The sequence below is a fragment of the Pogona vitticeps genome, chromosome 1 (assembly GCF_051106095.1).
Source record: "Pogona vitticeps strain Pit_001003342236 chromosome 1, PviZW2.1, whole genome shotgun sequence".
Classification (NCBI taxonomy): Eukaryota; Metazoa; Chordata; class Lepidosauria; order Squamata; family Agamidae; genus Pogona; species Pogona vitticeps.
The window spans coordinates 135240414-135268389 of NC_135783.1; the positions used below are offsets into that span (position 1 = coordinate 135240414).

The 27976-nt window shown below is 41.5% G+C and overlaps 1 long non-coding RNA gene across 1 annotated transcript; it reads left to right on the forward strand.

Annotated features, from left to right (window-relative positions):
• The first annotated feature begins 884 nt into the window (after window positions 1-884).
• Window positions 885-27974, forward strand: LOC144587430 (uncharacterized). Its single transcript, XR_013542592.1, has 2 exons — window positions 885-14348; window positions 27200-27974. It is a non-coding gene; the product is annotated as an uncharacterized LOC144587430 (long non-coding RNA).
• Window positions 27975-27976: the final 2 nt, after the last annotated feature.

Here is a 27976-nt window from a genome sequence, read left to right on the forward strand (position 1 = left end):
CACAATGATTTGGAAATGAGAAAGCCAGCAGCAAAGTGGATCCCCAAACTTTTGACAACTGAACAAAAGAGGTAACGTGTGGAGTCATCGGTGGCTGTTTTGGAACATTTTGTAAGACATGAGTCAGATTTCCTAGGCAAACTGGTAACTGGTGATGGGACATGGATCTACTGTTATGGTCCTGAGACAAAGGAACAGTCTAAGGAATAGAGGCACAGTGGTTATCCCAAGCCAAAGAAGTTCTGAGTGCAAAGGTTGATGCAGAAGCAAATTGCATTTCTGGTTAAGGCTCAATACTTGTGAGCACCCCTCCAGTTTGTGGATTATTCACAACATTTCTTCACTATTCTGGTGTGTGTGTGTGTGTGTGTGTGTGTGTGTGTGTGTGTGTGTGTGTGTGTGTGTGTGTGTGTGTGTGTGTGTGTGTGTGTGTGTGTGTGTGTGTGTGTGTGTGTGTGAGAGAGAGAGAGAGAGAGAGAGAGAGAGAGAGAGAGAGAGAGAGAGAGAGAGAGAGAGAGAGAGAGAGCTCTTCCTCGGACCATCCTTATGCCCTATAATGACCCTTAAGTGGAGAACGTATTGTGAATTATGGAGGAATCAAAATAGTGGCCAGGAATTCACCAGCACAGCTGCTGTTGCTGCCAACTGCACTTCTTCCCCTTAAACAAAAATCCTTTAGCAAAAAGGAAGGAAATTGTGCTACAATGGCCAAATCTGAGCTCTGAGGAATTGTTTAAGAATTTCTCCTTCCCCTTGAGAGAGAAATGCAATGCAGTTGTCCAGCCAGTGTCTCCACCCTGCATCAGCCAGTAACAGGCATTTAACAAATAAACAACTGAGATCCTCGGCTGGAGAATTTTGAAAGGACAATTGTTCACAGATATAGTATTTGTAATTCATATATGTGAAGAATAAAGTTTGGGAAAGCTACTTTTTTTGCAGCTTTCTTGAAAATTATTGTTAAAAACACACCCATTTTCGTAAGCTGAAGGATCATAGAAGTTATTTTCTAAATAAGTAACTCTTCCAAGCTCTGGTTTAGATGTATCCTTAAAAGTGAATGTATATGAGAAGATTCTTACGGTATTTATCTCTGGCAAATTCCATAGCTCACACAATGATGTCTTTATAAATTAACCACTACAACTCAAGAGGGTAGCAGTTTGTATTGAAAACATCAAACTGCCACAGAAATCTTCTTGGCTTTGAGCCATGATTAATCAAATACATTTGTCTTATCCAAAAACAGTTTCTATTTTCCTTCCATGAATACCATTCCAGGGACTGCTGTTTGCTTTGTCGAAAAAGGATAGGAGACTCCTTAGTTTTCTTCCCTTGTTTTTATCTTGCAGCATGTTGTTGACTGGGCGATATCAAAGCACGGGGAAATCATGTTTGAATTCCCCCCTCTCTCCCCCTTCCTGCCCCCTGTCGATACAGTTATGCCTTCCCTGGAGGTGTATTCTAAAAATAGGGCATGGCAGCTGTGCATATTTGCAAACCGGACCAGGTGACTCGCTTGCTTTGCTTACATCTGCTGGGCTACTTTGTTCCTATCCCTCATAAATGTGCAAACCTGTCAAACAGTCCAAATTAATTGCCAGATGTTCCTGGAACCTTATCACTTGCAACTTCAGCTTCAGAGTCCTGACCTCTTGGCTAAGTTCTCCTTTTTGGTTCCCACACAAGTGCCTAAAGCCTGCTGTGGAAAATAATTTCAATTCTCTTCTACAGCCATGGTTTCAACATTTATATGTACAGTCAAATGCTGAATTTCTGCTACATTTTGGTCACCTGTGCCCTTTTATAGAAACGACAAAGATACCCATTCCACTCTATAGATGGCAATGCTAAGAAAGAAGTCTCAAATTTCATATTTACTGAGTAATATTCTCTTTTCTATTTAAACACACTGTACTGCTTAGGTTACTAAACCCAGTATGTGGCAATGCATTCCTTCTAAGCATCAGTAAGTTCACTTGCCTAGCCAGAGAGATAATGGGAAGCTATTTTTTCCCCAAGCTATTTTCAATGTCTTCACTGCTAAATATGGGCTTGCTGATTATACCCCAGACATAGTCGTTCTTTAAAGCACATCAGTTTTCTTACAAAAGCAAGAGGTTTTGCTCTTCCACTTCCTAGCCTTGAAGTCGGTTTTCCGACAAGACAGTAAATTCCAAGAGGACATCTAGTTGGCTTCAGCACACTGTGGGATTGTTCACATAAGATGCTATGGTATGATTAACTGCTTGACTCCCATTTTAAAAATCTTAATTGCCAATCATAGCTTATGATATGAATGTGTGCAATGCCTGTCACACATAGCATGATACCTCTGCACAAACCACAAGGCGTGTACATAAATGTATAACACTATTAACATCAACAGGGCCATCTTTATGAACAAGAAATGTGATGTTCATCAAAAGGCAGTGACCACTGGACTTCATTTCCTTTTTAAAAGCATCAAGAATTCATGGCTATATTGCTGGACTCGGTCTTGAGAGATGGAGGTTCAAGTGCTCGCTGAGCCGTAGAACTCACTGGGTGATTGTGGGACAGTCGCGCTGCCCCCGCCTGACTAATCTGACAGAAGAGAACCCCACATGAGTGCCACCTTCAGCTCACTGGAAGAAAGATGAGACACAAAAGTTGTTAACACAAAAGTAAACACATAAATTTAGGATGTTTAACTTGCGCTGTTCTGTGGACAAACTGGTATGTAAAGGAAACAGATGAATAACCCAGTGTATGTTTTTTTTGCAACCGGTTGTGTGAAATTCTGATGAGCTGCTCAGAAAGGCTGTTACATCAGGACCATACATAGTAGTTAGCAATGCAGCATCAACTTGCCCACTGGATATGCCCGTCTTAAGCATGTTTTCCTTGGGGAATGATGAGTTTACAGACCCTTCATCCCTAGGAAGAAATGAGGGTCAGAGTGTCATTTCTAGGGATGTGTAAAGACTTTGCAATACTGGGTTTTTCAAAATTAGATCTACTTAGTCCCCTCTTCCTGGATTCAGTACAGACACTGGTGCAATTTGAAGTTAGAAAGTCATATATTGGGGGGCTTGTGATATACCGTATTTTTCCGTGTATAAGACTATACTTTTGTCCAAAACCTTTAGAATAAAAATTGAGGGTCGTCTTATTCACGGAAGTAAGACAAGGAGAGAACAAAAACAAATGGAAGGGAAAGCAGGGATCAAAGTGATCCTGCAGGGCTTTGATCCCTTTCCCCCTACACTTGCTAAGTCCCACTTAGATTTCTTATTTTGGGTTAGAAAAGTAGGGGATGTCTTATACATGGGGGCGTCTTATACATGAAAAAAATATGATATGCTTCCAGTACAAATTGGGACTGACCTACCTTGAGCTGGTTTAGAAGTGGCCTGAATCAATGCGTCTTGGGTTTGTAAAAAAACCTTGCAAATGAGGAAAATAAAGGACTGTGACTTGGGATGGTGGTGGTGGTGGGGACACTACACAGTACTATCAATTTTGGCAATGTCATGGACCTTCAATATGTAGGCAAAGCTCTTCCTTCCCTTCCTTTTCTTGGGGGCCGTGGACTCTATTTCTTGCCTTTTCATGACTCCACCCTGCATCAAACAGCAGCAGGCATTAAACAAATAAAAGGAAGTTGAAACAGTTGAGTTTCCTAGACCTACTCTGAACTATCAATCAAAGCCTGCACAAAGGACCCAGTCATTCATCTCACATTCACCTGTACACTCAGTCCTAAGTGTGATGGAGGCCCATTGTAGCTACCTGAAAAGAGAAAAAAGGAGGAAAATTCTTGAATGCAGCCAGTCTAGTAAGTGTTGTAGCACCCCTCCTTCGCTGTGCCTACACATGAAATGGCTGCTCAGTCTAGTGGACAAGAATCTATAAACTGCAGTGAGGTCAGTCTGAGCCCTCTCCAGGGTCTCAGAAGGAGTTTCCAGGGGAGGTTTTGACTTTTATTGGGATTTCAGCCATTGATCTAATCTGGCACTTCCTTCTTTTACTACAGTATTAGTTCCATTTCCCCCTGAACTGCAACCGGTACAAGTCTCACTCGTCCCTCTAATTTCATCATTTTTAACTCCCAAAGCACAGGAGCAAACCTGAGTGATTTGTAGGGACCTGCAAACTGGTCCAAATATGTTTGAGGGCTCATTGAACCACCTTGTAGCTGACCCTGATCTGCCCCATTTGGATGTTTTCCTTTGAAGCCAGTGGACACCCCTGGCCTGTTTTATGCAGTCATTGTCCTGCAGATACAGAATGAGCTCACATCAAGGATTTTCTGGAATTCTGCCATTTTGTCTTGGTATCCACTTGAAACACAAGCCACAAAGACAGGTATCTGTTATAGGACTACCCTACACCATTGGAGAACAGACAGCTGCTCAAATAATTTACAACAATAATTTGTTTCTGTGAGTTAAGAACCCCTCAAAATGATATGTTCTTAACAGAAAGAGAAGTGATTGTCATGTGATTAACTTTTCCTGGATTTGTATATTGCTTCTCTGCCAATAAATCCTCTCACATGCCTCAGCTTTCATCCAGTTTTTATTACAAGACTCTGCCATAATCATTTCCGAAGATTCTGGCCTCTGCTATAGGAAGGGGAATGCTAAGCTGTCATTTTGAGTTAAAGTTCTTGCATTGAAATCAGATCACATGATAAAACTGAGAATATCATTTTCGAAAATCTATGGGACCTCTAAAACACAAGAGAGAATAACAGGGCTTGGTATTTATTTATTTTTTGTGTGTGTGCGCATAGCTTTTACACCAATATCCAGATAATGACTTCAACAAAGCTGGACATTTTCCTATGATAGTTAGATGGAAACAATGCTTTTTGGACTAAAAATTCCAAAATTCCTCTGCCATGCTGCCTGGGGAATTCTGAGCTTAAATCTGCATAGTAGTTAAGTTCTCCACAGTGACACGGTCTGTTCTCATGGCTACAACTTCTGAAACTAAGAGCCAGCATCATAGCATTGGTGATTCTGATTTTTCTTTTTTGTCCCCCTGATTTGATATCTAGTTCCTTAAACATGTCGTTGAACAACACTGGAAGCATCATGCCACCACTGGAGGAAATCATCTTCCAAAATCAAGCAATAGGCCATCAAAACACCTGTAGTTTCTGAGATGCTTCTCGTAAGAGAATGGTTGACTACCGTGTGAACAGCATGTTAATATAGACAGACTTTTAGCTGGATCCATGTTCGTGCAGGCCTTCCCTCCAGTTAACCCTTGATTATTTTTCTTTTCTTTTTTCCTTTTCCTTTCTTTTTGCCATCTTGAATAATTTATTAATTTATTAGCTCATGTTATAAATTTTTGTGTATATTTGTACGTTTTTATCTATGTATTTGGAAGCCGCCTAGAGTGGTTGGAAGACCAGATGGACAGGGTATAAATAAAATAAAATAAAATAAAATAATAAAAAAAATCCAGCTCTGCTCCTGTTCTTTCCTGACCCCACAAAGTTTTTGCTCAGTTGGATCTCTTTGCCCTTTCCTGAAATAAATGCCTTTGGTTCGGCCCTAGCTGGCCTAGACCCTGGACTCCTTGACTTTACTTGAATCAAGACATACAGTTTCATATCAAGCCCTGAATCAGCTGCAGTGCGGGCAGTGGTCCAGTAAGTGATGACCCAGGGGCACTGAGCAAAGCCCCTACGCTTCATGTAGGAATGGGCAAACTGTGGGTTCCAGAGGTTGTTGGACTGTGACTCCCCCGCTTATTGGCCCTAGACAACAGTGAATGTGAGTGGAAATTACTGTCCAACAGGAGAGCATACTTCTGGTCTAATGAATAACTCAGACCCCAAAAAATCAACCAGGAGCAGAATCAAGAAGCAAGCCAGAGGTCAGGACTATGAAGCAGGCAAAGACCTAGTAGCTGATCTAGGACCACACATAAGGGCTCTACTGAAACAGGAAGTCATTTGATAGTCCTTTCTTTCTAGACTTTGACAAAATGCTAAGTAATTATACGATATAGCTATGGGATTACTGAGGAAGAACAAAATTGGTCATGTTAAATTAAGCTAAGAGCAGAGACAAGAAGGAGATGAGAATGAAAACATTTAGAAATCCAGGTCCATTGGAGGGAGTCGTTATCCAGACATGGTTGTTGTTCCGTGCTATTGAGTCAAAACTGACTTATAGCAACCTTAACGGGCCTTTCAAAGTAAGTGAGGTATTTAAGGAATGGTTTTACCAGTTCTGCCGCCGCCACCACCTCGCGAGTTTCCATGGCTAAGCAGGGATTTGAACACAGGCCTCTCGAGCCCTAGCTCATTACTCTGTCCATTACACATACTGGGCATCTCTAGACACAGAAAGGAAAGAATTCCAAGAAGAAAAACGTGGCAAGCCTGTTGAAGGAAACTCAGTTAATATGTCCTTCGTCTTTTGTATTAAGTGGGTAGAAATAGCTGTTCTTTCACATTTCAGGGAAACGGGGGCCACTTTTGCTGCAAGCCTTTTCTCCACACAGTTTAAAGTGGGCCAATTAAGGACAGATTTGGAAGCCCAGCCTTGTTTACATGCAGAGCATGACAAATGTCCGAGGCTGCTGCGTTCGTTGGAGCGCACAACCAGCAAGATGAACTTTGTTCTGACATTAAATCTATAACTGTTTTTACAGTGGCTCAGAGGCTAGACTAATAAAATGTGAGAATGCTGATAAAAAAAAGAGAGAGCATTTATAGCTTGTCCAAGATGGTTGGAAAGTTTATAGACATTTGTAGGATACTTTATTTCTCTTTTCCTCTCAGCAACACATGGCAAATAGCACTGCTCGGCCACAGACAGTCAAACTTTTTCAGGGCAGATATAGTTATTTTATGAAGAAAACTCCCTTCTTGTCTGAGCACTGATTCCCTACACAAGGGACTGCTCCTCTGGTACAATACTTTTCTAGTTTGAGCCACTTTCCTTTCCCCAAGCATGTGAAGCTAATTCCCAGCGACTTGAGAACAGGGAGGGGGACTTGAGTTGTGGGACTCACTGTCAAGGTGGACTTAAGTCACACTGGGGACTCGACTTGCAGGTTTTTGTTTTCAATGACTTGGACTCGAGCTGCAACTCGGAACTCACCCGCCCTCTCCCTTTTTTTCTGAGGAAAAAAGGCTTATTTTTAATAGGGACTTGGGACATGGACCCAAAGGGCTTGCCAACATCCCTGCTTGAGAATCACATCATCACTGTGACACTTGAATCTCATATGAAGCAGTCAGATTTGACCATGCAGTGTCATGAAGTCAGAGGGACAAAAGGAAACAGTTTTGGACAAATAATTTTGCTCCCATTTATGGTCGCTCCGAAAACTATTGGAAGGATGTGTCTGAAAAATTTGTGAACTCTACTTCATAACTGGAGAAATCAGCAGGACTTTAATGTGGTCAGGGGGTGGTGGAGCTTTTTGATTATCAGATATGATGACATCATTTGCCCCTCCCACAAAGCTCCCTTGTTTCTTCTGGGCTTAGCTGCAATTATTAGAGTAGTTGAAGGGAGGAGCCACGATATGCTGGTGTGAACTCCCTCTGTTGCCATGCAAAGTATTTTGAGGGCGGCTTGTACGTAGACTATTAAGACTTACACACTTTACAAAAGACCTGCTCCAGGCAAAGAAAGCAAATTGCTAGTTAAATCTCTTTCTCTTATGCCTGATGAAGTGGACTTTTCACATTATTATATTATACCCTGTTTCCCCAAAAATAAGACCTAACCTGAAAATAACCCCCCAGTATCATTTTTCAGGATGCTCATAATATAAGCCCTACCCCAAAATAAGCCCCAGTTGAGTGAAACCCCGCCCTCCACCCTTGTGCAGCAGCCGGAAGAAGATGACATGACTGTATTTGAAGAAATGTAGATGGTTGTACATTAAAAAATCCCCCTGAAAATAAGCCCTAATGTATTTTTTGGAGGAAAAATTAATATAAGACCCTGTCTTACGGGGAAACACGGTATATAAAAGTTAGTCTTTCAGGTGCCACCATGATTTACTCTTTTTAAAAAACTTTTATTTCTATTTTGCTTTTACCTATATTGCTAGAATTTGTTTGTTTGTTGATCTGTATCAATACAGATGCCAGGACTTCGGTGCTCCTCTCGGGATGGTGGCTTTGGCGGGCAGTGAGTGTCATAATGAGTCATTGCTTTTAAACATTTGCTATGACACTACTGGTGGGTTCAGTCCTGCATCTGTGTTGACTAAGCTTATAGGAAGCATATGCTTTCAAGACATGAAGGCCAAAGACTTACAACCAGCTCTTTCTTTGGGCATCAGGTTCAGGTGAGCGGCTGCTAGTTTGGCTAAAATACCAGAACCCAATTGTTTGCTATAGTCAAAATGTTCAGGTAAGGTACTTTCTCCCCATTTTGAATAACCAGGAGCCACAGCAAAGGATACCATTGTGCTTCCTGGATGGTATGGTATGTTACCGAAGCATTCATTAGTCTGCCTAGGAATGAAAGCTGTCAAAAAGTTATAAGTTTAAGAGTCTGGAAACCTTGCCTTTTAAAGAGCACACCTCTCTAAGTAAGCATCAACAGATCCAGGAGAGACGGGGTTCTCGTGCCCCATCAAAACCTGTGCCACAAGCCTGGGAAACCCTCCAGAGCTTTTTTTTTCGGGGGGCAGGGGCAGGGGAGAGGAAGTGGGTCTCACACCTCCCCCTCAAACGTCTGTGAGTGCAGTGTTTCATTTAGGCCAAGGGAACTGTTTGCATTTAAAACCAGGTTATGTGCAAAGATTAATTTAAGTCAGCTGGCAGCCATCAGTCATTTCCTTATTTCAGAACATCTACATCAGCTTAAATTAGCCTAAGATGAAAAACTGCAAGATATACATAAGAAACAGGCCATGTCTGTTGCTACCACTTTTTAAAACCAATTGAAAAACTATCTGGGCCTATATTTATAGGGTAGACATAGGAACATTTTTTAACCTCTTCAGCCACCCAGGGACTGAAACCATGAAAGGCGGAGTGTGTTTGTGCATAGGTTTTTCACAATGACTCACAGTGGTGCTCAACCAAACTTTCCAGTCATGTGGGAGAGAGCCAGTGCAGGTTTAACTGAGTGCACGCAGAATCCATTTTCCTGTCATCCGATGGACACATGGAACTCTGGGATCACGGTATGGATGCAGTCCCATTCCTCCTTCATACTCTGTGTGAGGTGGGAGAGGGGATTCTGTAGTCCAGATATGTACCGTAACTTTTTCAAATTGTGATTTTGCACACATATTAGTAACGTGCCTTATAGAGGAATTCCAGTAAACAAGAAAAAACAGACCCTTATTTCATTCAGTCACAGCTGAGGAGCACCCATCTCCACACCAGTATCAGAGGAGTTCTCCCTTTGTGAGAATCGCACTTTCTCTGTTAACTGGCCAACTGAAGTAAAAACCCCACCAAGAGTAGCTAAAACCGTGTCTCTCTGTTAATATTGTTATTCTATTTCTATCTCTCTCCATTATCTTGTACTGTCCTGATATTTCGTTGTAATTTATTGTTATTGTAGGCTTGAAGTTTCCATTCGAATGGAGTGTGTTTTAATTTTCTTCGGCTACTGTATAAAATTTATTAAAATCTGTATCTTCTGTTCAGTGTCTCATATTATTTTCAAATCCAATAGAGGAAAAGAGGATAAAAGTTCTCTGTATGGCTTTGGGGTCTCTGTATACTTATTACTATTCACTCTCTCTCTAAAATATATAATGCCTCATGCTAGTTTACTGATACTCATAGTGGCACATAATCCACACATCAGAACTGCAAATGTTTTCAGCTGCAAGGCTTAACAGCATTTTTGAATTTCTCTTGGGCTGTTTGTGAGATCATCTGATCACATTAATGAGAAGGAAGGAAGGAACCGAGATATATGTAATGTGAATATAAATTCTTCTGTGAGTTTTGTACTCCCATTACAAATGGATTGGAGGAAGAAGTGGTATAAGCCACATATGTGAAAGTATTCTGAGCCTCAGCTGGAAACTACCACAGCACAGTTGGAGTCCTCTGCACTAATGTGCAATTAAGCTGCTAGGTCCTGGTGGTAAATCAGAACAGTTTGGTACACAGCATCCCATCTGTATCGTATCAACTGCCAGTTGCTTAAAGAGATGTTCCAATAACAGCAGACTAAGAACTCAGTGCTGTCGCAGGACATAGAGCTAGCTGTGACAAAGGACAAAATGGCACCTGTTCCTATATTCTACCCATACAAGCTGACTAGATAGGCAGTTGAACTTTACTTCAGTACTACCAGTGAGGTTGGGTTATCTGTCATACTTGAGGGCCGATAATTTAAAGAGTAGGAGGCATGTGTTGTATCTCACGTTGCTCTATCTGGGATCCTGGAGGCATGGCCAACATGGCAGAACCCCACCATTTGATCCCTGAGGCAGTTGCCTTGCTTTGCCTGACGGGAAGGCCAGTCCAGTGAGGGTCACTGAAGAACATGAATGCAGGGGAGTTAAACACTAATTTATCTCAACTACTAACTGTTTTCCTGTCAAAGGTTCATACACATATTTCATGGCACTCACACAGGGACACAGAAAAGCACTTTCTGCAGTACAGGCCGAATGATAAGTCACATCATTAGGAAACACTACACATCATGAAACTCCAACTTATTTGGTCTGCAGCATCATTTAATTAAACTCCATCCTTCATGCTTCTCCTACTAACACCACTCTGGCAGAAATATCGTTAAGTCCTTCCTTGTATCTGGAATTGGAGAGACGAAAGAGAGGAAAGTCATTATATGTTGCAGTGCAGTTCTCACTAATGAGGGACGACATCTTGGGGAAAGATTTCTGATGGCATAAATGAACTTTCCATATATTGAACTCACACTGGAAGTCAATGGTAGCGAACCATGTAGCAAAGTGCTAATAGAAGAAATGGCAAAAATACAAATTGTATTTCCATTCATTCGGTTAGGGTGAAGAGGAAGATGACTGTATTAGTGCATAAGAGGGCAAAACTCTGTTTCAGAGTCTGTGGTTTTTGCCTCTTGATATTGTAGCATTTCCTTTTAATAAAACTTGTGTTTCAATATATCAAACACTATTACTAGTTTCATCTGCAGGCAAACACAATATCTTTAGGTGCACAGAAATGAGAATATGCTCTCAAGATATCAAGGACTGGCTCTGGTCTCTGGATGATCCATGCGGAAAAGATTTTTTCAGGTTCTGAGCTAATAAGCAACTCACAAGTATATACCATGTATACTTGTGGTCTCTTGAAAGACAAAAAATTGATCTGTGAGGTCAGACCAATGAAGCAGCAAGTCATGCAGTTGGGGACAGTGAAGCTGTCACCTCCAGCAATAGATTTAGGATGTCATATAATGACAATGGATGTTAAATTATTCACTTTGTTGTTAAAATATATGTAGCATTAGCTATGAAGAGAAAAACATATTGAGTTTTCTTCAGAATAACATGGCTTGGTTTGGGATTTTATGTACCTTGGCTTGATAGTGTGGGCGCAATTTCCTCTTCTGCATCAAAGCAGTAGTATGTCGTGGGCTGGCCCTTATCAACAACATTCACATGGATGCTTCTTATCTATTCCCAAATAAATACCTGACCATACTTGAGGCCAGCCTTCCCATCAGGCAGAGTGAGGTGGCCTTTGGGAAGTCATAAAATGGAGCAAATTATATTTGTTATTATATTTTCACTGCCTGGAAAGTGTAGAGCTTAGGGATGGGAACTACATGTTAACATTAATGGAAAAAACATATAAGAGGTTCTTATTTCAATTTTCATGTTCTTTCATTCATTCCTTATAGAGGGTCTCAGAAACACAAAGGATTCATGTTCATGTTCATGTTCTTTCTCTTTTTCTCTTTTGTTTAACTTTTCTTTATTGTTTCACCCTTTGTCTGTCAAATCACCTGGGAAACTTTTAATACAACAGTGTTGCAAGGACTGTTGCCAGTAGCCAATCAGAACATCTAGAAGTGGGAGAGTGAGAATGTTGAAGATGAAAAAGAGTCTGGATCTGTTGGAACTCTGTGAGAGTCCTTTGGCTCAGTCTTATTCTGCAGCTGAGTCCTACTAGTGCCAGAAAACATGAATGGGGGAAAACAAAAGGAAAGAACCTGAAAGAGCTGGCTTTCATGGACTGGTACACAAAAGACATGAGAACAAAAGAGGCACTTTCCAAAAGAACCTCAAAATGATATAAGCACAAAAGTTTTCACCATGTAATTCCCTAACAGTTGGAAACTGAGTGCCAATACAGGTGGGAAGGAATTTGAAATTGGGGAAGCAAGAAAGATAATCATATGTTTTTCTTTTCTTTTCTGTCTCTAAGTGTAGATTTCTACTGTCAGGCTCTCACCTTTCCTTCTTTTCAGTCTCAGATAATTTCCTGTTTCCTCCTCTTCATTAGTTCACAGTCAGGCTGCAGATGGTCTCTCCATAATGCTCAGCTGAGCAGCACTGCACAGACGCAAGGTCTTGAACCTGGATTGTCTGCATCCCAGCCCAGCATTCTATCCCACAATGGGCTCATTAGTCACAAGCTTGATATTCCTTCTCAACAGTCACAAACTCAGTCGCTGGCCACTATTTTTCGCCAGTACAGGTACCAAATAATCCCATCATTTCTCGAATTTTCCACTTTGTGTACCAAAATAACTGAGCTGGTTTTGAACACTACGAACCTCAGCTTGGATGGGTGGATGAGAGCACAGTTTGTTCTGCCTCAGGCTGCAATATGTTTTGAGTTGGCTGTGATAACTCTCTGAAACCCCTGAGGAGTGCTTTGTCAGTGTCTCTGCAGAATCACATGCCAGTTGTCAACCTGAAAAGGAATGTTTGATGGAAAACGATGCTGACATTGTCACACCTCTGAGCTCTTTTGAACTGGGCAAATTTCACATTCTCATTCAGGTAATTAAGGCTGTTGACAACATTACTAAATACACCCGTGCCACAATGTACTCTTGAAAGATGCCTCTGGAAAAAAGACCAGGGCAAAACATGGCCTTCTAGATGTTGTTAGACTACAGATCCCATAATCCCCCATTTTGACAGACAGGCACCTATAGGAACCTAAGTGTGGCTCACCTGGGAGAAAGGCGTTCCAGGCACAGGACAGAATATCATTTTGTTTTCTTTGTACAGTACATTAAATATCAGCTATATCAAAAGAGGCGTCAGCTGGCCACAAAACAACAAGAACAACAAGGGACTAGAGAATTACATTCAAGCAGTTTATACATGGTCTGAAAGCAGGGGTTAGCTTAAGATAAACGTATGATGGAAAACATTACAGCTATTCCTTGATATACTACTCTTGATGCTTTTCAGATGCCCTTTGGACATAAGAATGCTGAATCCCCTGTTTGTCTGGCAGGAACAGAACAGAGTGATTGATCTGTGTAGAACAGAAGAGCATCAGGCTGCTGTTAATCAAAAGCTTCAGACACTCAGTCTCTTGCAAATGAAGATGAACTCTTCACTTTTTACCTTTTATTTTTTGAGAAAAGAAAATCAGTGGCTAGGGGCGAAAATTATGGGTTTGGCTTCACCTTTGTAATGCCTACGCCTTGGTGTTTAGGTTTGATTCAGGTCCTAGACAGACTTGCTCAGATCCTTAAAAACTGGAGGTAAACAGAAATGCTTCTTTGAAAGGTCCCCTTTCTGATGCAGGCATGATTATAAACATTCTTTGAGATCTTTTGCTTGACTAGAACAGTGTTGTATGTTCGGAACTGATTTGTCTTCACTTGGTGTTCACCCGCAACCTTGTTTTATTCCATTTCATGTCACTTTTATGAACTCTCGGTCTGGAAATATTTTTTTTAAAAAAACATTCCTTCTATAACAGTTATACAACCTTTATATACTTCCTATAAAGATATGTTTTTTCGTTCTTAAACTGCTGACTTGGACTTTTAGAAAAATGAATAGAAACCCTGCAGAATTCATACAATATCTTAGGTGCAATCGTGCCCATCTCAATCCATTGTGTACAATTAAGATACTGAAAAGAAGAAAAGGGGAACCTTGGGACATTATGGTTGCTTCAAGGTTTCTCCATCCTCATCTTTTTATTAGGAAAACAGGAAAAGCAGTGGGGTGGATCAAAAGTGCTTTTTGCCAGCTGTGTTTATTGCATAGAATTTTCCTTTCTCGGATGCAGAAGATCTTGCTATGTTGATTTTTTCTTCTTCTTTTTTGTTAAGTTCTAGGCTGGGCTACTGCAATGAACTCTGTGTTGGGCTTGAAGATGATCTGGAGACCTCAGATAGCACAAACTGTGTTGGCTTGTCTTCTGAAAAACATTGTGCAGTGTGAGTATATCCAAAATCTGTATTATGTTATTTACTCAGGCTTTTGATTCTCAATTAATCCACATATTTTAGAATCTGCCACTTTTTATGGCAAACAGCATTCATTACATGAGCCATACTTCATTCTCAGTTAGCAAGGGAACCACATTTGCTATACATGGGGCTTTCACTGGAGTGGCCAGAATTTTCTTAAGCTGTAACTCTTCATTTGTTTTCAGGAAGGACCTCAGGGCCCAGTTACAAGAGGGGAAAAAGCCATAGTTGAATCAGGTTTACCATTTTATAAATCAATACTACACAATGCACATGGTGGTGTGGGTTGTTTTGTCACAGGATTGTGTTATTTTGATTGGAAGCAAAGTATTTTACTCTTCTGCCAGAAGATTGTTTATTTTAACATGGATGTTAAATTGAATTACTTTAAATCATTTTGCCATATGCGGATGCCTTTGTTGTTGTAAACTTTTCCTAATTTGTCCAAACCCTGCCCCCCCCCAATCTGAATGCCAGTTGCATGTTCTTTGTATTGGACTGTGGCATCTTGTAGTCCAAATGTTAATTAAGCTTTTTCTGTCTACTTTAGTGTTGTACCACTTATTCACTGATACAGGCAGTTCAAAAATAATGCTTTTCCCCTGTTGATTGTGTTTCTCAAATCACATTGGAGTTTTGAATGCCGGGGGATGCATGGATAGATGTCATTCTTTGTGCGGTTTTCTGGCAGTCCCTATCTTTACAAAACTTTACTGCAAGTGGAAGTATTTTCTTCCATGAACACAACATGGGATATCTGTTCTGACAATTCTGACAATTTCCACTGTATCCAGGAAAGGCTTGCATGCATTCCATTGAAGTAGAAGCCATATTCGTTGTGAGAGTCCTGTCCTGATCCTTAATCACTTGCTTTGTTCCTTAATTGCAGCTGTATAAGTGTTTCTGTAAAGTTTCTTCAATGAGGGAATATTACATCTGTGCTGCAAATGGAATGGAAGTAGGAATATATCTTGTGGTGCACTTGATTGTAAAAGAAGGTTTCCTTCTCTTTGTCAAATAATTGTAATTGAAGGATAGTTTTTGGATCCTGTGACAAAGGGCTGGGTGATCTGGTATGGTGTATAGCTAGAACACGTTACTTTCAGGACTACAGCTCCCAAATGTGTCAATCAACTAGAATGATGTTCACTAGTTAACTGGTGGAGTTTTTCTCCCCAGGCTCTGGTTATTATGCACCTTCACTGTCTGTCCTTCAAGTTGTATTTTATAGTTTAAAGTGGCACGGACCCTTTTGACCTTAAGGGAATGCAACCTACACATGGCTTTTAGATAAATAAAGAAATACAGTGGATAAGGTTGCCAGTGGAAAGGTGAAGGAATGATATTTGAGCTAAAGGTCACTGGGAAAAAGCAGGATAAGTTAATGAAATGGGAGAAAAGTGGGATAAATAAACATATGACAGTATGGTTGATGCATCTTCTCCCCCCACCCTTTCTTCTTCTTCTTTAAATAATATGGTAGCAACTCGGGCTGGCATGCCATCCGCATCCTATTGTCTGTCTAGTTCCAAAACCTAAGACTGGGTCGCAGTGCTAGAGCTCTTGCGATGTTACAGAGTCCACTCCGTTTTCATCTATCACTTAGCCAGGTGCTTGTGTATTAACCGACAGTCGTCCTGGAAGGCAACCGCAAGTGTAGTTTCTAAAAATTCATATTGAGAAATTGGTCAGATCCTGGTTCCATTCTTTTCTTTGCGTGTGTGAATGCAGATAGGCTGGTCATAGCACTATTCTGAGGCTTGGAAGTCAAATGTTAATGCCATTGCTAGTTCTTGTGATAGATGGCAATACCATTTAAATATGTCAGCACCAACAACGGCATTTATTTATTTAGGCATAGGTAACATTTATTCATTATTTCAGAAACAGTATGCGATGGGGTTGGGAGGATGTCTTTGGACAATTTATTTGGGTCTCTGTGTGTGTTATTTTAAAAAGAGGAGACTTTATGGGAATAACAAGGTACCCTGCAGTGATGAGTGGAACATTACTGTGGAAAATAATGACTGACTGACTGGACTTTTTTTAAGTAATGATTCCAAGCTTTGAAACTTCTGACAAAAACGAAAATCAAGAAAAATAAAAAGGTGCTCCAAGGCCAAGGGTAGAATCCCATTTACCATCTCTGGTGCATGCATGGTTCCTCTGGAGTAGCTCTGCCTGACTCTCTTAACCAGGTGGAAGGCTGTGGAAATCACCCATTAAAGCAACTGGAGCTTCTACTTATACACCACCTTGCACAAGTTCTGTAAATGTCACCTCCCTCACACAGTGGACCGTTGTACAAGCAAGACAAACAAACAAACAAACAAACAAACAAACAAACAAACAAACAAACAAACAAACAAACAAACAAACAAACAAACAGGATACTGTCTAAGGGTTTTATGATACAAACACTTCCCCTTTTATGATACAAACACTTCCCCATTCAAGGAATTTCATGGGCTGAAGAGTCTATGTATTGTTATCTTCTATTTTTAACCACCCACAGTTTCCTACTGCTTCATCCCTCCCTTTTCTTACCCAAGAAAATCTGTTAGGAATGGAGGGGGGGAACAGAAGAGCTCCACCATTTCGATTGCCGTGGGTAGAATCAACTTTAGTTTTAAATTCAATGACCTAAATTGAAACAATGGGCCCCGGTAGAGCACAGGCATCGAATTAGGCTTTGAAAGAGTCAGGAACAGTTGAAACACAAGGCGATTATTAAGGAAAGTCAACAAACATCCGACTACAGGCCCTATTCTTACAGTTCAGCAAATCCAGGAGCCCACTAGTCCCCCCCCCCCCACTTTAGTAGCAGATCTGAACATTGCATAGAAAATTAGAACTTGAACTTCAACAAAACAAGCAACTGGAAACCAGTGAACTTACAATATCATCTAAAGTAGTACCCCTGTATGTGCAGGGGATAGGTTCCAAGCCCTCTGTCCCATGGATGCTTGAAATTGCAGATAGTAGCAAACCCATTCACTACTATCTGCAAAGGGGAGGGCAAGGGGAGGAGGTAAGTGCTCATGTGTACTGCGTTAAATGTGTGTGTGCACAGTAGGGTGAGTTGCAGCAGCAGCAACCATGGACAACATAAACTGCAGATACCAGTTCTGTGGATTCTAATGTACCCAACTTGCTGGGGAGAGGACAATGCGTAGCCGGCATAAATAAAAAAATGTTGTTGTTTACCCATTAAGTCTTGTCTGACTCTTCGTGACTCCATGGACCAGAGCACGCCAGGCCCTCCTGTCTTCCACTGCCTCCCAGAGTTGGTCAAAGTCATGTTGGTAGCTTCGATGACACTGTCCATTCATCTCGTCCTCTGTCGTCTCCTTCTCCTCTTGCCCTCATACTTTCCCAACATCAGGTCTTTTCCAGGGAGTCTTCTCTTCTCATGAGATGGTCTTGGAAGCCTCAGTTTCAGGATCTGTCCTTCCAGTGAGCACTCAGGGTTGATTTCCTTTAGAATGGATAGTTCTTCTTGCAGTCCAAGGGACTCTCAAGAGTCTCCTCCAGCACCACAATTCAAAAGCATCAATTCTTTGGCGGTCAGCCTTCTTTATGGTCCAGCTCTCACTTCCATAGATAGCTACTGGAAAAACCATAGCTTTGACTATGCAGACCATTGTCGACAAGGTGATGTCTCTGCTTTTTAAGAAGTTGTCAAGGTTTGTCATCGCTTTCCTCTGAAGAAGCAGGTGTCTTTTAATTTCGTGGCTGCTGTCTCCATCTGCAGCAATCCTGGAGCCCAAGAAAGTAAAATCTGTCACTGCCTCCATATCTTCCCTTTCTATTTGCCAGGAGGTGATGGGGCCTGTGGCCATGATCTTAGGTTTTTTTTTTTTTTTTTGATGTTGAGCTTCAGACCATTTTTGCGCTCTCCTCTTTCACCCTCATTATGAGGTTGTTTAATTCCTCTGCACTTTCTGCCATCAGAGTGGTATCATCTGCATATCTCAGGTTGTTGATATTTCTTCCGGCAATCTTAATTCTGGTTTGGGATTCATCTAGTCCAGCCTTTCACATGATTTATTCTGCATATAAGCTACAAGTAAATAAGCAGGGAGACAAGATACAGCCTTGTCGTACTCCTTTCCCAATTTGGAACCAATCAGTTGTTCCATATCCAGTTCTAACTGTTGCTTCCTTTCCCACATATAGGTTTCCCAGGAGATAGACAAGGTGGTCAGGCACTCCCATTTCTTTAAGGACTTGCCATAGTTTGCTGTGGTCCATACAGTCAAAGGCTTTTGCATAGTCAATGAAGCAGAAGCAGATGTTTTTCTGGAACTTTCTGGGTTTCTCCATAATCCAGTGCACATTAGCAATTTGATCTCTAGTTCCTCTGGCCCTTCGAAATCCAGCTTGTACTTCTGGGAGTTCTCGGTCCACATACTGCTGAATCCTTGGAGGATTTTGAACATAACCTTGCTAGTGTGTGAAATGAGTGCAATTGTACGGTAGTTGGAGCATTCTTTGGCACTGCCCTTCTTTAGGATTGGGATTTAGACTGATCTTTTCCAATCCTCTGAGCACTGCTGAGTTTTCCAAACTTGCTGGCATATTGAGTATACCACCTTAACAGTGTCATCTTATAAGATTTTAAATAGTTCAACTGAAATGCCATTACCTCCACTGGCCTTGTTGTTGGCCATGCTTTCTAAGGCCCACTTGACTTCACTCCCCAGGATGTCTGGCTCAAGGTCAGCAACCACACTATCTAGGTTGTCTGGGACATCCAGATCTTTTTGGTATAATTCCTCTGTGTATTCTTGCCACCTCTTCTTGATGTCTTCTGTTTCTGTTAGGTCCCTCCCATTTTTGTCCTTTATCATGTCTGTCCTTGCACAAAATGTTCCTTTAATATCTCCAATTATCCTGAACAGATCTCTTTCCTTTTCTATTATTTTCCTCTATTTCTTTGCATTGTTCATTTAAGAAGGCCCTCTTGTCTCTCCTTGCTATTCTTTGGAAGTCTACATTCCATTTGCTGTAACTTTTCCTGTCTCCCTTGCATTTTATTTCCCTTCTCTTCTCTGCTATTTGTAAGGCCTCGTTGGACAGCCACTTTGCTTTCTTGCATTTCCTTTTCTTTGGGATGGTTTTTGTTGCTGCCTCCTGTACAATGTTACGAGCCTCCATCCATAGTTCTTCAGGCACTCTGTCCACAAATCTTAAATCTGTTCTTCATTTCCACTGTGTATTCATGAGGGATTTGGTTTAGATTATAGCTGACTAGGCCAGTGGTTTTTCCCTACTTTCTTCAGTTTAAGCTTGAATTTTGCTATAAGAAGCTGATGATCAGAGCCACAATCAGCTCCAGGTCTTGTTTTTGCTGACTGTATAGAGCTTCTCCATCTTTGGCTGCAGAGAATATAATCAATCTGATTTCGGTATTGCCTGTCTGGTGATGTCCATGTGTAGAGTCACCTCTTGAGTTGCTAGAAAAAACTGAAATCATTCTATCATTTTTGAGACTGTATCCCAGTACAACTTTTCCCACTGTTTTGCTGACTATTAGGGCCACTCCATTTTTTCTACGGGATTCTTGCCCACAGTAGTAGATGTGATAGTTGTCTAAATTGAAAAAGTCCAAACCCTCCCCACCCATCCCAAATCACACAGAGAACTGGATTACTTCAAAGTCATCCAATAGGTTATGGACTGGAGTTGGCAGAATCAAAATGAACCCAAGAAATTTGGTTTTTTGCACAGACATTGTCCTTTGTGAGCATGAAGAAGAATAGGCAACTTCACACCTATGTCAGTACACCTATACACCTATGCCCCCTCAACACGAGCCTTGGAAGACTACCAGCCCAAAACGCTCCTGTTTTTCCGCGCTATGAGGCAAAATTATCTCATATAGTCATTAATTGCACTGTGGTGCTTTTCACGCCAACTTAGAGGGAGAATTCTTGGATGGTGAGTCAGGATTTGTGTAAATCTCATTGACTCGATGCCTCCACTTTAGGTGGGACCATTACTCGGATCTGGGTGACAGAGGTGGGGCTGGAATATCTCTGAACATCTCATCCCTAGAAATTGCCCTGGGGGACAAACTCTGTGCTAGAGCATTGTGTGTATCCCTTGAGCTAGCAGGACTGCACCAGTTGCCTTGCATCCACTGTGTACAGTGCAGGGAGCTGCCCACAGTGCAGAAAATTGCCTTAAACCATTCTCAGAGCCTATGTATTTTAAAAAGTGCCCACCCCGTACTTGTCCCTTACAGGGACTGTTCTTTTTCAAAACTTTGCTTCTTATGTTCCCACTCTTCTGGTTGGTGAGCAGTGAAATGTCCGGGAGGATGGCATCTTCAGATATTCCTGAAAAATCAGTGACCTGTTGTGCCACCAATATGCACGAGGAAGTAATGTGCAGTGACTTTAAGTCTGGGAGTATGCATCATGGTATTTTTTTTGAAATGTCAGCTGTAATTGAAACATAATCTTCAAATGCACTTCATCTGGCTGCTGTTTGCAGACTGAGTGATGTTTTCTTCTTGCATCTTGGCAGATAACAACACAATGGAGGAAAAACTTAGTGGATTTAAGGAGTTTGGGAATAACTAGTTACCGATATTGGGTTACCTATTATCATTTCTTTTTACAGTAACTAAGGCGTAACTAAGTTAATTGTAAAGAGAGATACTTCACTTCCTTAGCAGTGCAACTGCAATTGGTTTTCTTACTGGACATTCTGATGGTTTATTATTTTATCTATTTTAATTACTCTTGAAAAACAAGAAAATAAAGAGTGACTTTTGAACAAGTTTAAAAAAAAAACTTCTTAAAAAGCCCATACATTTGTGGCAGGATGGCTCTGTTGGTTCAGATTTTTCCATACTAATCACCATCTAAAACCTTGTCTTCTTTTCAGTCTAGAGGTTATTTGGTAACAGGGCATGTGCGCGCAATGGTGGTGGTGTCAATTCCCAATCCTTCACCTTCTTGCTCAATCCACTCATAGATTGGTTGGTTTTTTTTCCTATTAAATAAATTTTTGTTTTCAAAACCAAAAGCAAACAGAAAGAAAAATAATAATAAAACATAAATCTAAATACACAACACACAGACCATTTGGGAGTAATCAACCATCCTTTTTGCTTTTATGGACACCCATCTCCCTTCCAGATGTGTACTGACTCTTGAATTAGGCTTTGTCTCTTCCCCTGTATTAATATAAAATTGATAAGTTATCCCCATATGTCTATAATACATCTCTAGCAGTTACTCCACTCTTAACTTTTATATTACATGTAAGCTTATTACTGATAGTTACGACTGAAACTTCCCTGCACCAGTCACTTAACTGGAAATTATAAAGCATTCTCCAATTCCTAGGTGTAATCAATCTTGCTACGGTTAACAAATTGGAAACTGATTCTTTAGTTGTCCCATTCCCGGCTTCCTTTCAAATACTGATCAAAGTGCTAATTTAGGACACACAGCTAAGTTTAACTGGCTTCGTTCATGTATTTCCTTAAAAACCAATTGCCAACATATCAATATATTCTCACGTCCCAGTCCACCACATATGAAAATAAGCCCCTATTTTCTGGCCACCTCTCCAGCCCCAGTCAGTAATCTGGCTGCAACATTTTAGACCTGCTGAAGTTTCCTGATACTTTCCATCGGCGGCAATACATAGAGTGTGTTATAGTAATCCAGCCAGAAAGTAACTAGCACATGTGTCACAGATATGATACCATCATCTGTGCTGGCTCCACTATTTCACCTGTGGAGATGCTACAGAATAGGAGTGTAGAGTGCAGCAAGGCAGTCTTGTCAATATACTGAATACGGTGTGTTTCATAATCGAGAAACATTTGATTAATGTTATCAATATGAACACTCGAGTTGACGAGGTTACATTGACTGCTTGAGCTATATAACATAGAAAAGGTCATTTTTAATGTACTTTGGATTAATTTCTGCCAGGCATTCTACCACTGGCGGCATTTAGAATTTTTAACTTTCTACTGCTATCCTTGATTTTGTAGTCCAGGGCATGGTGTTTTGGCATGGCTCCTCTTTTATATATGGAGATGAGAGACTGGTGCTGATTTAGTATTTCTCTCCTTTGTTTTGGAAACAAATCTGTGTGCAAATTAAGGTGTTCTGCCAAGGAAAAATGCTAAGAACTTGGGATATGTATGAAAAAGAAAACCATCCTTATTTCATTGCTGTATTTTCAGAGAGGTAGATTCAGTATAAGTGGCTAAATAGGTTAGTTAAATTAGGTATCCAGATATTGGAGGTTCGAATCCCTTCTGTACCTCCTGCAAGTGGAACCAGCCTGTGTAGCCTTGGGCAAGCTGTCGAGTCCCAGGACAAGAATGATAAACCATTTCTGAATACTTTATGAAAACCTTGGAAGGGTCACCACAATTCAGAACTGAACATGAGGGCATGCACCACCACCACCACCACTACTACTACTACTACTACTACTACTACTACTGCTACTGCTACTGCTACTGCTACTGCTAGTAGTAGTAGTAGTAGTAGTAGTAGTAGTAGTAGTAGTAGTAGTATGTTGTTTGTTGTTTTTTTCAGATTTAACCGTGCCTCTCTGGAGATCAGGTTGTGAAATGGTCATTGTAAGTTTCAGGCTGTCCTTAATTTATCTAATAATTGGTGATCATTGGTGAGGCTACCTTGTGTGTCCAGGCAAGTTGCCAGTTCTTATGGCCTTGCCCCCTTCCCTCCTTTGCTAATCAGCAAGACTAATACTGAATACAAGGCATTTGTGTTGCTGAGATAATCAGGAGGCACTGCATGATGAAATGTGAAGTATGCAGTGTAAATACAGAAATCTGTAGCAACGAAAACATATTCTTTGAGGTCGCACCACTACAGAAAATCGTCTCAGGTCTCTTGATGTCCCTTTTGGTCTGTGGATGTGTTCCTAGTCCCCCGAACCAGCTCACACGCTGGTAAGAAACTTGTAAGAAAATAAGGACAATTGGCCATTGTTCCTCTTATTACATTCCAAGAAACACCTCAAAGCCCTTGTAATTAGTGAGAGGTGAAGACAGTGCAAGCACTTAATAGATATGCCCAAATGACCGCAAACAGCATCCATTGGTTGGTGGTGGCAATGGCAACAGGGAGAACAGAGAGGAGCGAGTTGCCATCTGATCTGCTGGCTGCATCCCCACTCTCTCCACATTTGTTGGGTTCTTTGGGTGCAAGAGTTTCACACATGCAGGCTTTCTCTATGTAGGCTTTCAGTTCTACGGGCAATAGCTTGAAAGTGCAGAGAATGCTTTGTGCAGATGAAATGATCCTTCAATGCAGGCTGGAAATGAGGAGTGCTGCAGTTCTGCTGCTTTGCGATTACTGACACAGGGCGTCTGCCATTTCAAAAAACCCACCTGACAATATTACTATTTTTTTCCATTAAACCAATACCTCTCCTTTGTTACCCAAACAGCAACGGAGTGCTGTGTATTGGTGTGGATCAGTGCCCTGCTGGAAGAGGTGAACTTTTGTCTGTTTAATGTTTGCATTGAGCCCACCTGGACAGATCCTGAAGCTGAGGCTCCAATACTTTGGCCATCTCATGAGAAGAGAAGACTCCTTGGAAAAGCCCCTGATGTTGGGAAAGAGTGAAGGCAGGAGGAGAAGGGGACGACAGAGGACAAGATGGTTGGACAGTGTCATCGAAGCTACTGACATGAATTTGACCCAACTCTGGGAGGCAGTGGAAGACAGGAGGGCCTGGTGTGCTCTGATCCATGGGGTCACAAAGAGTTGGACACGACTAAACGACTAAACAACAACAACAATTGACTCCACACCATGCCTGTCATTAGCTGCACTGGGGTGAAGTGTTGGGGGAAGCAAATGGTCTCCTCTCACCCCCACACTACTGCCACCATAGCTCCAGGTAGGCTAATGGCGCTTGAGACACCTGTCACCATAGATAGCTCTTCAGTACTTCTCCCTGCACACCACTGCTGGAGAAGGAAGAGGCAGGTGGGGTAATGAGAGAATGGGGACACCCTGAAGCTGTTATTGATCCATAGACAGAAACTACCATTGGACACCAACCTCTTTTAAAGCTGCCTGAGCATCACTAGAAGCTTTCCTTCTAAGGCTAATGGCAGCTGTGGGTTCATTGAGATCATGGTGTTGGAGAAACCATGTTGCACCACTCCAGTTGTGGTCACTTCTGGTGCCCCTCTACTGTGGCTATTTAAATAGAACCCCCCCCCCAAAACTCAGATCTTTATGTCCAGACAAATATGTAATGTATTTTCCAATTAACCCTTAAAGCAAGGGAGGGTGCAAAGTGGTCCTTCAGACTACAACTCCCAATTTGCTGTCCAGGAACACCTGGAGGGCCTCGTTTTGCTCAGTTTGCAACAGAGGGACCACCCTACCCGGTGACAGAGCACCTGCCTTGCACATAGAAGGTTGTAGGTTCAATCCTAGCATCCCCAGAGAGGGTTACAACAGAATCCTGTGCAAACTCAAGAGATCAGGGCCAGCTGACACTCAACATGTTTCAACTGAGCATTTTTCCTGACCCTTACATGACTATCTTAATTATGTTTTGGTGAGGAACAATTTAGCTAGAGCTGCTCATATTTCCAATGCTCAATCCTTCACCTGTGCCATGTCCCTGTGGGCATTCTGAAGACTAAACAGATTGTGTGAGTTGGACTTGCTAATCACCTACCTTTCACATTACCTTTATCCAAGGTAGGGCCTGGTGGAATTATACTAAATGGTGGAGCTAATCTTAATTGCTAACAATTGTGTAATGGGCTGTTGCTATGGAAACTCAAAGGCCTGTAGCTGCTCTTGGCAGTTTTAGATGTGTAGGTGATTGAACAGCACGGAATGGTCTGGATTTGTCTTGTTTACACCTGCAGCCAATTAGCCTGTATTGTTTTCCTCTCGCTTAGGATGCTGGCAGAAGGGGAGAGAACAGAATCAAAACCTTGTTATTGCCTTTGATCACAAGTCTTTTGAATTGTCTCTTTGGAATGACATCTTAAAGGTCACTTTTCAAGTGACAAAGAAAAAGGAAGTCGAATCACAGGTATTATAGTGTGAAGGCTCTGTCAGGTCACAAAGCCCTTGAATGGAAAAAGGCGACTTTTGGTAACTCTTTAAATTAGATCAGTGTCACTGACAGCTCTTCCCCCTCAACTTTGGTAAAGTTATGTTTGAACTATAGCTTCCATGGCCACTGGAAGCCATAAGTCCACAAAGTAGCTTTTCCAATATCTACTCTGTCTTTCTCTGGGTTTAACTGAAAGAACTCTTAAATTTAATTTTGACTATGGAGTAGATGAAACTTTCTTAGGGCAGAACGAGATGGGAATTTGGAGCGATTTGGAGTGAGTTTAAAAGCCCCTTATTTTTGGTACATTTTATTTTATCTCACATTGGAGTGATTCTTCTGTGCACATTAGAGATGTTTCTTATCCCCTTTTAATTATTAACACCTCTCTCCCAGGCCTTTCCCTGTCTTTTGTCATATTCCATCAGCTGTAGTGACTTCCCTTTACAAAAAAAATCAATGTTAATAGGTGGCATAGCACTACAGCAATACATTAACCTAGCATGGATATTCCTTTGTATATGAAATAGTGCTAAATCGCTTAGGACAGAGGTTCCCAACCTTGGGTAACCCAGGTGTTCTTGGACTACAACTTCCAGAAACCCTGGCCAGAACAGGTTGTAGTGGCTTCTGGAAATTGCAGTCCAAGAGCAACTGGGTTACTCAAGGTTGGGAACCACTAACTTAGGAGAATATTTTTAAAAATTGCAAGATGAGGAAAATAGAGGTTTTATCACTGTCCTTTGCACTGTGACAACCCATTGCATAGACCACATGGTTGTCATCCAAGAGTAGACCACCCACAGCTTTATTTCAGGGCAAATTAAGCAACCACCCTTGGCCTTCCTGATTTATAAAAGCAGCCAGAGGGGGGCTGGCTGAATGGATTAGAGCAGTGGTGAATATCTATTTGCAACAATGCAAGGCGCCAGAATACCTTGAGGGAGTAGTTAAGACCTTTGTTTAAACAGCTGTCCTTGGGCTGTATTGGATAATTATCACCCAGTCACCAGTTTTCCATATTTGGGCCAGGTTTTGGAGCATGTTTTGGTGTCTCAGCACCTGAGGATCCTGGATGAAGCAGATTATCTCTAGATACATTTCAGCCTAGCTTTGAGATATCCAAACTGGTCCTGGTGACCCATGCCTTAGTTGCATCCCATCTGGATTACTGCAATGCCTTCTACGTGGGGCTGCCTTGGATGAGTGTTTGGAAACTTCAGCTGGTTCAAAATGCTGCAGCCGGACTGCTGACTAGTGCTGGTTACAGGGAGCATGTAACTCCCTTACTACAGCAGCTTCACCGGCTGCCAGTTGTGCAATTCAAAGTGCAATTTAAGTGCTGGTTATGACTTATAAAGCTCTATACAGCTTGGGTCTGGGCTAAGGATCTTTCTTAGCTTTCAAGATCTTCTGGGGAGGCCCTTCTTTTGGTTCCACATCTTCCCAAGCTTGTTTGGCGAGGGCCATTTCGGTGGCTGCTTCCAGCTTTGAAAGCCAGGTTGTTTCCCCCCCCCCTTGTCCTCCCGTTGTCAGGCAAAGACCTTCCTCTTCAGGCAGACTTTGAAGCAGTAAGTTGTCTCAGGAGCATTGGTTTTTAATTTACAGATTTTTTAATGCTTTAATTTTGTTTTTGATCTTATTTTTTTTACCTTAATATAGGCTTAATTGTTTCGTAATATGATATTTATACAGTGTTTAAAACTGTGTTTGTTTTATAGTTTCATCTGTTGTGAGACGCCTTGGGTCTCCTAGAAGAGAGAGGTGGCATATAAATAATATGAACAGACAAAGAAACAAATGACAGACTGCAGAATGGGACTATCAGGAGCGCTCCCAATCGCACCAAATAACCTGCAGACCAAGCGCTGTGCCAGAAAGGAGTGAAACATCTCACAGAAGGCCAGGGTGGAGGATCACTCTTACTTAAAACTCATGTGGTTGCTGGAAAATAGGCAAAACCAAACCAATCTGCACCCAAAGCAAACCAAATAGCAAACTATTTGCTCGTCTGATTGCCTCTTTAATTGGGTTCTGGCTCCTACAACCAGCCCAGGCCATTTTGCTGCCTGAAGCACAGGACAAGATGGATCCTCTCCCCATTCCGTGTACTCCATGTACTGAAGCTGGCAGCTGTTGGCTAGTTAGCAATCTTGATGTAAATTTCAAGATATGGGAGGACGGGCCTCCATCACAGACTAACTTGTTTCCTTGTTTGTTTGCGTGCTAACTAATCAGAGTGGCTTGTTTTTCCCCAGGCTAGACAAACTCTGCCCTTGTTTCTTCCCTTCTCCTCACCCGTTTGAGAGACTCCATTTTGTCTCAGACCTTTTTAAACCTTAGAAGATGCTGGATCTCCAGGCTGGATCTCTGCACCCTGGAGATCCTCCCAGCCACGTGGGCTGAGGAAACAATCCTTATTATTATTTTTTTTTACTATTTTCTTTTCTATCAACTTTAAGCCTAACGAGTGCCTGTTTTAGAAATGGACTTTAAAT